Source organism: Aegilops tauschii, chromosome 3 (genome assembly GCF_002575655.3).
Source record: "Aegilops tauschii subsp. strangulata cultivar AL8/78 chromosome 3, Aet v6.0, whole genome shotgun sequence".
Classification (NCBI taxonomy): Eukaryota; Viridiplantae; Streptophyta; class Magnoliopsida; order Poales; family Poaceae; genus Aegilops; species Aegilops tauschii.
The window spans coordinates 480,114,498-480,124,306 of NC_053037.3; positions in this window are offsets into that span (position 1 = coordinate 480,114,498).

Below are 9,809 nucleotides of genomic sequence, written 5' to 3' on the forward strand. Positions count from 1 at the left end.
CTACCTCGATAATATTGTAGCGGTGCTTAGGCGAAGCCCTGCGTCGGTAGCATCATCATCACTGTCATCACGCCGTCGTGCTGACGAAACTCTCCGGTGAAGCTCTGCTGGATCGGAGCTTGCGGGACGTCATCGAGTTGAACGTGTGCTGAACTCGGAGGTGCCATGCGTTCGGTACTTGGATCGGTCGGATCGTGAAGACGTACGACTACATCAACCGTGTTGTGCTAACGCTTCCGCTTTCGGTCTACGAGGGTACGTGGACACACTCTCCTCTCTCGTTGCTATGCATCACCATGATCCTGTGTGTGTGTAGGAATTTTTTTGAAATTACTACGTTCCCCAACAAAACCTGTATCTGCAAGGAAACTACAGGGTTTGATTCGAGGGGCGCCATCCAACAAGGGGTTCAAGTCCAAGTGCTCCGTTGAGACTAGGAGTCCATGCCAATTGGCAGTGATCAGTCAGTTGCTCTAAATACACCTGAGTGCATTATGGAGTTGCTAGATGAGTTCCATGACCTATTCCAAACTCCTACGGTACTATCACCACCACGACCCAAAGATCGCCGGATTTCTCTGCTCCCTGATGCTCAACCTGTCAGTGCATGTCCCTACCGCTACACACCACAATAGAAAGACAAAATTCAGTGGCAGATCCAAGACATGCTGAAAATGGTAAAATTCGGTTGAGCTCGAGCTAGTTTGCCTCTCTAGTGCTCCCAGTGCATGAAAAAGATGGGTCTTGCATCGACTACAAGTTGATCAACGCTATTATAGTTAAAAATAAGCAATCGATGCCATTGTGGATGAACTATTGGACGAACTGTCTGGAGCTCAATGGTTCACTAAGTTGGACTTGCTTTCTGGGTATCATCAGATCCAACTAGTTGAAGGATATGAGTTTAAAACAACTTTTCGGACGCACCAGGAACTATATGAAATTTTGATCCTGTTGTTCGGTTTGTCTGAAGCTACGTCTACCTTCCAAGGCATGAATAATCAGGCCTTAACAAGAGGTTGCACAAAGGAGTGCTGGTTTTTATGGATGATATCGTTGTCTACAACTCATCTCTTACCGAGCATGTCCAACAGCTGAGAACTATTTCTTCCATCCTGCTGGACAACTAGTTGGTGGTAAAATTTTCCAAGTGTGTCTTCGCCTAGTCCAAGCTAGAGTATCTCAGGCATGTCATCACTGATCAATGTGTGTCCACAAACCTCGTGAAATTAAAGTAATCAAAGCTTGGCCAAAGCCCACCAATCTGAAGGAGCTAAGGTGTTTTCTTGGATCAAACGACTACTACCAGAAGTCTATTCAGCACTACGACATTATCAGTCGACTCTTAATAGAGTTACTTATCTTCAATTACTATCGAAACAAACATATGCAACTTCATATATGGAGTAAGTTTTGCAAGACAAAACTTATGACAAAGCTTAATGCTTATCTACAGTTACTTCAGTGCGGCGTTGCACTTATGACATCCATCTCAGAGGTGTCTGGTGCCAAGCTAAAGCACACAAACAGTTGTACAAAATCAACACAGATGAACATCAATATTTTCATGTGGAAAACCCCAAGTTGAAGTAAAACCACGAGACGATGTCACCCAAATCTTCTTGAGTGAAGTGCATCCTAGGCTCTCAAGCTACTTCAGAGGTGTCGTCATGTATGTCCTCGAACTATGAAGAGTGTCATCCAGGTACTCGAAGGTCCTTTGAAGTACAATAAGTGTGTACTTATGTGACACCTCTGAAATAGTTCAAGGACCCATGTGACACTTCTAAATAGTTTGAGAATCTGGATGACACATATGTTGCACTTTGAGGACCTATATGACAATTTCTATATTTGAGGACCTACATGACACCTCTGAACTAGTTTGAGGACCTATAATGCACTTCACTCGGTATATTTTCACTGTAATCAAATATGGGGTACAACAAGTTTTGTCTCGATAGCACTAGATGCTTTCATATAGAATAATCTCACAATCTTGGATAAAAAACAAGGATTTTGGGCCCAAGAACTAGTAATTGAAATAATCTCACAAAAATAATGGAAACACAGCTTGATAGAGATAAGGTGATGGATTGGATCATCGCAATCTTGAGCAGGAGCTCCATTTGCTTGTTTCAAGCTATTTTCAGTCTTGCCCACTTCCCATTTTTCTCTTTCCATCCATATTATTCTTCTCTCACGAAGGTTATCCTGATTTTCGTCATTTTGAACTATGGCTGTTGTATCCCTCTTTCCTTGTGCAAAGACAAAAGTGAGTCTAGATCATGATCCTAATTCATGGTTTAAAATAAGCATATGCCAATATATCGTACGACCTCGTGAGAGTTTTCTTTCTTTCCCACAAAGAAATAAAAGCCTCAGGCGTTTAGGGTTTCGTCGTCTCCCATCGGCGTCTTCGCCGATCTGCCTCGTCTCCTGTGGCCTTAGGGCCATGGAGGTGCGGTGGATTTCGGCCCTTACCAGCGGGAGGGCTCATGCTTCATTTTAGATGTTTTTTTAGTTTGTTTAGGGTTTGTGTCCTGCTCAGGAAGACGAGGCGAGGACGGCTCCCAGAAAATGGAATAAGGTTCTCCCCGCCTAGTCTCCGCCCCGACGGTGCGTCTTGCATCCTCGGAGGGCGTATGGAGGTGTGTTTACAACGCATCTCACGGGATTTGATCGGTACTTGTTTTTGATGGATCCGTGTGGATCCGATCTTTGTTCATGTGTCTACATATTGGGTCCTTCCGATCTACTCTTCTCTTCGTCGGCAGTTGTTGACGTCCTGGTGCGCTGGTCCTTTGAGGACTTAGCACGACGAATTTTTTTCGACCGTTTACAACAATAAGGTTTGCCCGGCTCCGAAGAGGAAGGGGTGATGACAGCGACGCGCCTTCAGTTTGTTCCAGTGCTTGTAGTTGTTGCTAGATGATTTACAGACATGGATGTAATTCTTAATACTTCTCGTGTTCCTTATACCGTCATGATGTTTGATGAATTGATCGGAATTTTAAAAAAAAAAATCATATGACCCACTCCGACGAGATGAGGGCCGCTCGAACAATACCCAAGAACCCATTCCGTTTACCCCGATTTGAGCAGGCAGCATCAATGCGGCCGAGAGGCACTGACACCTTTCCACGAGATCATTCCACCCGCCGCCTGTCCGGGGCAAGATCAGACGTCTCGTGCAATCTCTCCAGCAAGCTTGGCGCTGAATTCTTTCCTTATCTCTTCCTATCCGAGCTCAGCAGCTTGTCGTGTCGACCATGGCATGGACGCGACGTCGCTTCCCGGTCCGCAAATAATTCTCCCGCTCGCTCTCTGCCGATCCCCTCCCCGTGCGATTCGCGCTTTTCCGGAGTTATACTAATCTGATCTCCCGCCCTTTTCCCCTGTGCGGCCCGGGAGAGGGACGTGTCCCGGTCCCGTCCGCCAGCACAAACCACCGGCGGCATCCGCACCTGGCGCCGTCGCCACCGGCCGTGCCGTCGCCGTCCGTGGCGAACAGGATAGAAAGCGCGGGGGCGGCGGCCCTACGTACCCCGCAGCATCCTTGACACGTCGGCGTGGACCTCACCTGTCCGCCACCGCCCGCCGTGATACTTCTCCGCCCGAAAGATGCGATGCGAGGCCGGAATTATTGGCCGGTAAAGCGTGAAGCTCAGCGCGACGGTGCATATGAGAACGGAAAAAGATTGCGATCGGGAACGGGGCAATCACGTCGCGCGTGCGCGTGTGGATAGGCGCGCGGAGGCTGCCGGTTTCACGTCGATCCCCGGTGACCCACCCCGCGCCATTGCCGCACTGCGTCTCGCCGTGCGTGGTTTCGACGGGCTTTGACCTGGACAGGCTGATGCCCGCCCGCGCGGTGCAGAATCTTGGGCGAGCGAGTGAGTGAGCGAGCGAGATAAGGATGAGCCTCGGGTCGAGTGCGCGCGTGCATCATGCTCCGGAGAATTCACCGACCGGTGTTCTTCAAAAGCGGCATCTTCGTTTCAAGGATAACCCCGTAATCTATCCAGTCTCCAGTATCGGCTGGTGCTTGGGCGGCCTCGACGTGTCGTGCTCACTTGACGCCTCGGATGACGCAAAGACTCGCTGTCGCAGTGTGCGTCTCTCCTCTCGTGGGAGCTTTTGTCAGTTGGGGTGGAGTCTACTCGCAAGCTGATCCGATCGGCATGCGCCCGAGCGCACGACAGGTGGTTGGACAGAGCCGATGCTACGTCCTCCGCGTCGTAGCCTGCGCCGAAGCAACAAGAGTCTAGAGCCAACTTCTCGGGACTCCTGTCTTGGACCAGCCCAAAGCGGAGCCAATTCAGTCCAAGTCCATCCGCGGCGCCGTGTATGTACGTAGTAGGCAGGCTCGTAGATAGGCCGGTCTCCACACCACGCGGACCACGCGTGCACAGTCACACTCCAGTCAGCCTCCGGATAAACGCCGATGAGGCCATGGATGATGCCCCATGCCGCCCTGCGTAGACGCACGCCGCGCGCACGTATGCATGCCGCTTGTGTTTGTGTCGTCGCAAACTCCAACTCTTGTGATGAACTGGAAAGGCAAGTTGCCAGGATCCTTCGTCGGCTCGTCCCATCTCCTCTTTTCCAAGGACGTCCCGTCTCTTCTTTCCGAAGAACTAGATCCTCCGTCCTTGGTTAACCCGAACAACAACTCCGGCGACACTTGTTGAGCCCCAAAGCTGCTGGAATCGCGGAAAGATGGATATTCGACCGGCATGGCACTGGCGGTGGCTAGCTGGGGGCCGTGGGTTGGAGAAGAGAGGCGACGATAAGGCCGGGAATCTGTCGACGTCGCCGGAGCAGGGAATGGTATCGTCCTCGTAGGCGGTGAGGTCAAAGGGCGGGAGGGCCAAGGGCTTTGGTATATGCCGTGCTCCGTGGATCCTCATCGAATTGCAAAGTCAAAGTGCTTGTGTGCACATGGGCGCGAGAATCTGCCTATCTGCTAGTTCCCGCACCCAAACAGACATCCTTTTTGCGCCTCTCCGTGCTGAGTGATGATGTTAAAAAAGCCTGAAAATGATGAGAATTCGCTGCTGACATCCATGGATCGAGATTGACCTTCTAGATGGCTCGGGGTCAGATACAACCCAGTGATCTAGAACATTGGATTGCTGGATCAAGTTTGGTACCCAAAATTTATATTTTTTCCAAAAAAAGTTCGAGTACTTGCCTTTTGAATTTGCTATTCAGGAGTGCGTGGAAGTGAAACCATGGTCACCTTCGTATTTTCGTTGGATTGCTCCACTGATTTGCATCGGTTCAGTAATCCTCTAGTACATAAGTGCTATCTATCTAAACAAAGTGCATCGAAGGTAGTGTGTCAATTGTTGTTTCAAAGCAGGCGTACTTTTTTCAGAAACAGAGGAAGAAGTTTTGCGTCATCTCAGTGATAAACAAGAAGGTTAGCAAGGTTCTTAGCGAGGTCCGTTACGCTTAACAAATGAAAAAACAAAAGTCTAGTGTCGTGGCATGAGGGAACTCAAGTGCTTCGCCCCGGCAATGGTCTAATCCTTGGCCTCATTCTTAATGTGTGCAATGATTATGGATGGCATCCTAGAATTACTTTTTAGAACCCTCGACTTTCTCTCATTCCACATCTCCTAGACGCCCGACATTAGAGCGAGGCCATCGGGTGTCTCCTATGCCCTCCTCGCAACACAGTGGCCTCCCACCAAGCGTGAACCGAGGGGAGTGCTTGCCAGGTAGCGGTGTCGATTTCCGACACATCAATCCAAAATTTGACGGCATTCCAAGTTTGACACAGCGCCTGCACGTGAACAACGTATGGACCGCCGACTCAGGCTCCCTCTTGCAAAGCTGACATAAACTACAGTTTGGCCAACCTCTTCTCTCCAAACGGTCATCATCCAGACTCTATTCTTGAGGACGGGCAAGCAAAAAAATGCACTTGGGAGGTGTCTGGTTGCCCCAAACCATCGGTGCCATGATGGTGTCAATCGTCACATGGAACTGGGCCTTGTTGGCGGATGCCGAGCAATACTTGCGCCGGTGATCAGCTTCCAAAGAATATTGTCGACAATGTCACCGCAGAGTTGCACTTGTTCTAGACTTACCCAAAGGGTGCAGAATTGCACAATGTGGGTGACCGAGAACACAAGAGCCATTTTTTATCTTCGTGAGCCAAGCAACGCCATGCAAAGCGTCCCACATGGCGAGGCTCCTGCCAGTGGAGATATCAAAGATCAGGGGCGCAATATCCTTTGGCTTGGTCCCAAGAAGCTATGCAATGTAGAAGAGGGCCATGTCCACCTTGCTACAAGGTGTCCGCAATCCAACCCAGTATCAATCCGGCTCCTTCAGTTTGTACCATGGCCAACACAACCGGAGTGCTCTAGCATACTTGCACAAGTCCAAAATCCCCAAGCCTCCAAACTTTTTCAGCCTACAGACCAGCTTCCAGGTCACCTTGCATTGACAGTTGAAACCTTGTCGGAGCCCGACTAGAGAAAGGCATGCTCAAGCTTCTCACTGCCCCAAGCGTCCCATCTGTGAGGACTAAGGGCGTCATGTGGTAGGTTGACTGCGCCATGAGGACCGATTTGACAAGGGCATCCCTTACAGCTTCTGTGATGTTGCCTCCATGCCATAGGACGAGCTTACCCGCCGCTGTGTCGACGAGAGGTTGCACATCGATCCTCCACATACGGTGCATATACAAAGGTAGCCCATGATATCTCGTGGGGGTGGTGGTCCACTTGGCAGGAAAACTCTCGAGGACCATGTCGAGGTCGATGTCGACGCATCTGATGGGGGCCACAAGCGTTAGAGGGCCTGCGAAGCAACTTCACTTGCACATGCCGATACACCATGTTGGGGGTGACCACGGAGTGTAGTTATATTTTCTGAGTTTGAACTTAAATGTGAGATATATCTCAAGGCAAATTAATTATTATTGAGGTGGCACACGGTGCATTGGGCTTTATGATTTACCATGTTTCGAGTATATGAAGTATACCTATTTGGAGTCTAGTACGAACTTTATCTATACACGAAGATAATAGTTTCATATAGAAAGAGGTTTGGTCATTAAATTGTCGGAGATTAGAATAGCATGCTTTTGTTTTCCTTCCTCTTTTGGACTCATTTGCTATAATTCATACACTTGGAATATTATTACAATCCTAATTGCACACTGATCTCTCTCAAACCAAATGAATGAAACAAACACGTCGTTTCTCTCCCCTATATCCCCTCTTGATAGTCTCTCTGTCTCTTCAGCGGCCCCGCCGGCTGGAGCGACCAAGGAGAGGACTCCGGATTCCTCATGTGGGTTGAGGCGCTTGCCTTGATTTTTCTCCTTGGCGACCAACACCATAACGTTCGAGTGTTATCCACCGCTACTAGTGCAAAACAAGGGTGGTCATAGGTGTGGTGTTCCTGCCCACCTCCACTGTGGAGGGTACAGTGGACCATGGATCTGGTTTCGCCTCTTCTAATAAGTGTGTCGTCGCTCCAGGGTGAGCCACTATGCCGGTTTTTCTTCTTCTTTATTGCCATCAAGGTAATGTTGGGAGAGTTGGTGGAAGATCCCGGTGGGGCTCGGGTTGGATGTCTCATTGGATATGAGATTTCAGAAAGATTAGTTCCGACCCTGATCTGCTAGAGGACCTCCATCTCTTGCTCGATGGACGATTCCGTTGTGGTGATGGAGAGGCAGTGAAGGAGATACTGGGTGATGGATGTCGTAGATAGGATTCAAGTGCATCATCAACAGCGGTTTTGGAGGAGCTATGGTGCCCATGGCGGATAATGGTCGCCTCCTTCGACAATCCGTCGTGCTATGTGGCCGAAAGGCGGCCCAATTTATTACTCTGTGATGATGACAAAGGGGTGGCAGTGCTGCTCCAGGAAGGAATCCATGCATGGTGCTATGGAAGTTTCGTCAAGCCAAGTGGTTTCGTCTTCGGCACCACCGAGATTAGTTCCGTCAGGGGATAGATCTTGCCCCAATTTTGTTCCTTTTTCTCTCTTTGGGGTCCTCGTTGCAAGTTTCATAAGCCACTTCGTAATTTTTGTCTCTCTTTGGGTCCAGTTGTTACGTTTTTTGTATCACTGATCTATAGGTTTCTTCTTTATTTGGGTCCGCTTGTTATTACCCTGTTGATTTTTTTTAAATACACACTCGTCGCATGTACATGTTTGTAAATTTAATTATTGATATAACATGTATTGCTATTTTTTTTCTAAACATTTGACTATTGCATAGCACACAATAGAGTATGCATGCATAAATGCTAGTCACACTAAAAAAAATTATAGTTGTTATTCAAGTTGAAATCTACTGTGTTTTTATAATACATAACCAGCCAGATGTTGCAAGTGGCATATATGATTCGTGTGCATTCGTGATTGTTCTCATTTTTTCTCCCCAAAAAGGGACAATGTTCTTCTCAATTTTATAAACGAAACTCACAACAACATCCAATGTTTTACAAAATGTGGTAAATAATCAGTTTTCATAGTATTTCCCTTGAACTCACAACAACATCCCGGTTCGAGCCACCAACCGGTACTAAAGGTCCCATTTTCAAACTCTAACCCCCCCCCCCCCCCCCCCGGACCGCCTTTTCAGTTTTGTAAAAAGCAAAAGAAAATGATAAAAACTTCAAAAATTAAAATCCTTCCAGATGTAGTTATGTTACTACATGTACTAGTTAGGAAAATTTAAAAACTTAAATTTGGACATGTTTTGCAAAAAGTGTAGGAAAAATGTAAAACGGCTATAACTTTTGCATACGATGTCAGAAAAAAAGTATAATATATCAAAATGTTCAGCATGAAAATCCGCATCCGATTTTGACGGCCTATGGCCTGTTTGCAAATTTTTAGAATGCTCAAATTCTAAAAGGGAAAAAAGTTATGCTCAAATTTCTGGTTTTTTTTTGAATTTTTGTTAAATCTGGTCAAACTATGGTCAAACTACTTATTCAAGAAGTATTAGTGTTACTAAATAATTATTCAAGAATATTAGTGTTACTAAATAATTATTTCAGTTTTTTTGAATTTTGGTCAAATCTGGTCAAACAGTGGTCAAACTAATTATTCAAGAAATATTAGTGTTACTAAATAATTATTTCAGTTTTTTTGAATTTTGATCAAATCTGGTCAAACTGTGGTCAAACTATAGTCAAACTACTTATTTAAGTAATATTAGTGTTACTAATAATTATTGTTTTTTAGAACAATAGTTTCAAACTCAAACAGTGAAATGTTTGACTTCATGCTCAAGCTAAATTCCTGAGGGTTAATAGGATTGACATCTTACTATTGTCAGTAAAACAACAAGTGCAGACTTGGAAACGAGGGAGAATAGAACCCGGAAGTTAAGCGTGCTCAGGCTGGAGTAGTGAGAGGATGGGTGACCGTCCGGAAAGTTAGATAATTTGGAATGATGCGGGGTGATTAGAGATTAGAGGTTAAATTGAGCCGTGATGAGGGGTGATTAGAGATTAGAGGTTAAAATAATTCATAAATTTGAAAATAAAAAAAAATTATTTTTTTTAAAAAAAATCATAAAATTTCCTTTAGTACCGGTTGGGGGAGGCTTTAGTAACGACCCTTTAGTCCCGGTTCCAGAACCGGGACTAAAGGCCCTTTTTCTACTAGTGAGCATTGCTTTGTATGGGAGAGTATCTGATGCTACCGAGACTAAAATGCTACCGTGATACAGGCATCTGGGCCGTCGGATTCTTAGATCGGACGACATCCGGGACCTGTTGGATCCGCTGGATCTATGCGGAATTTTTAAACTCCTCGTAGGC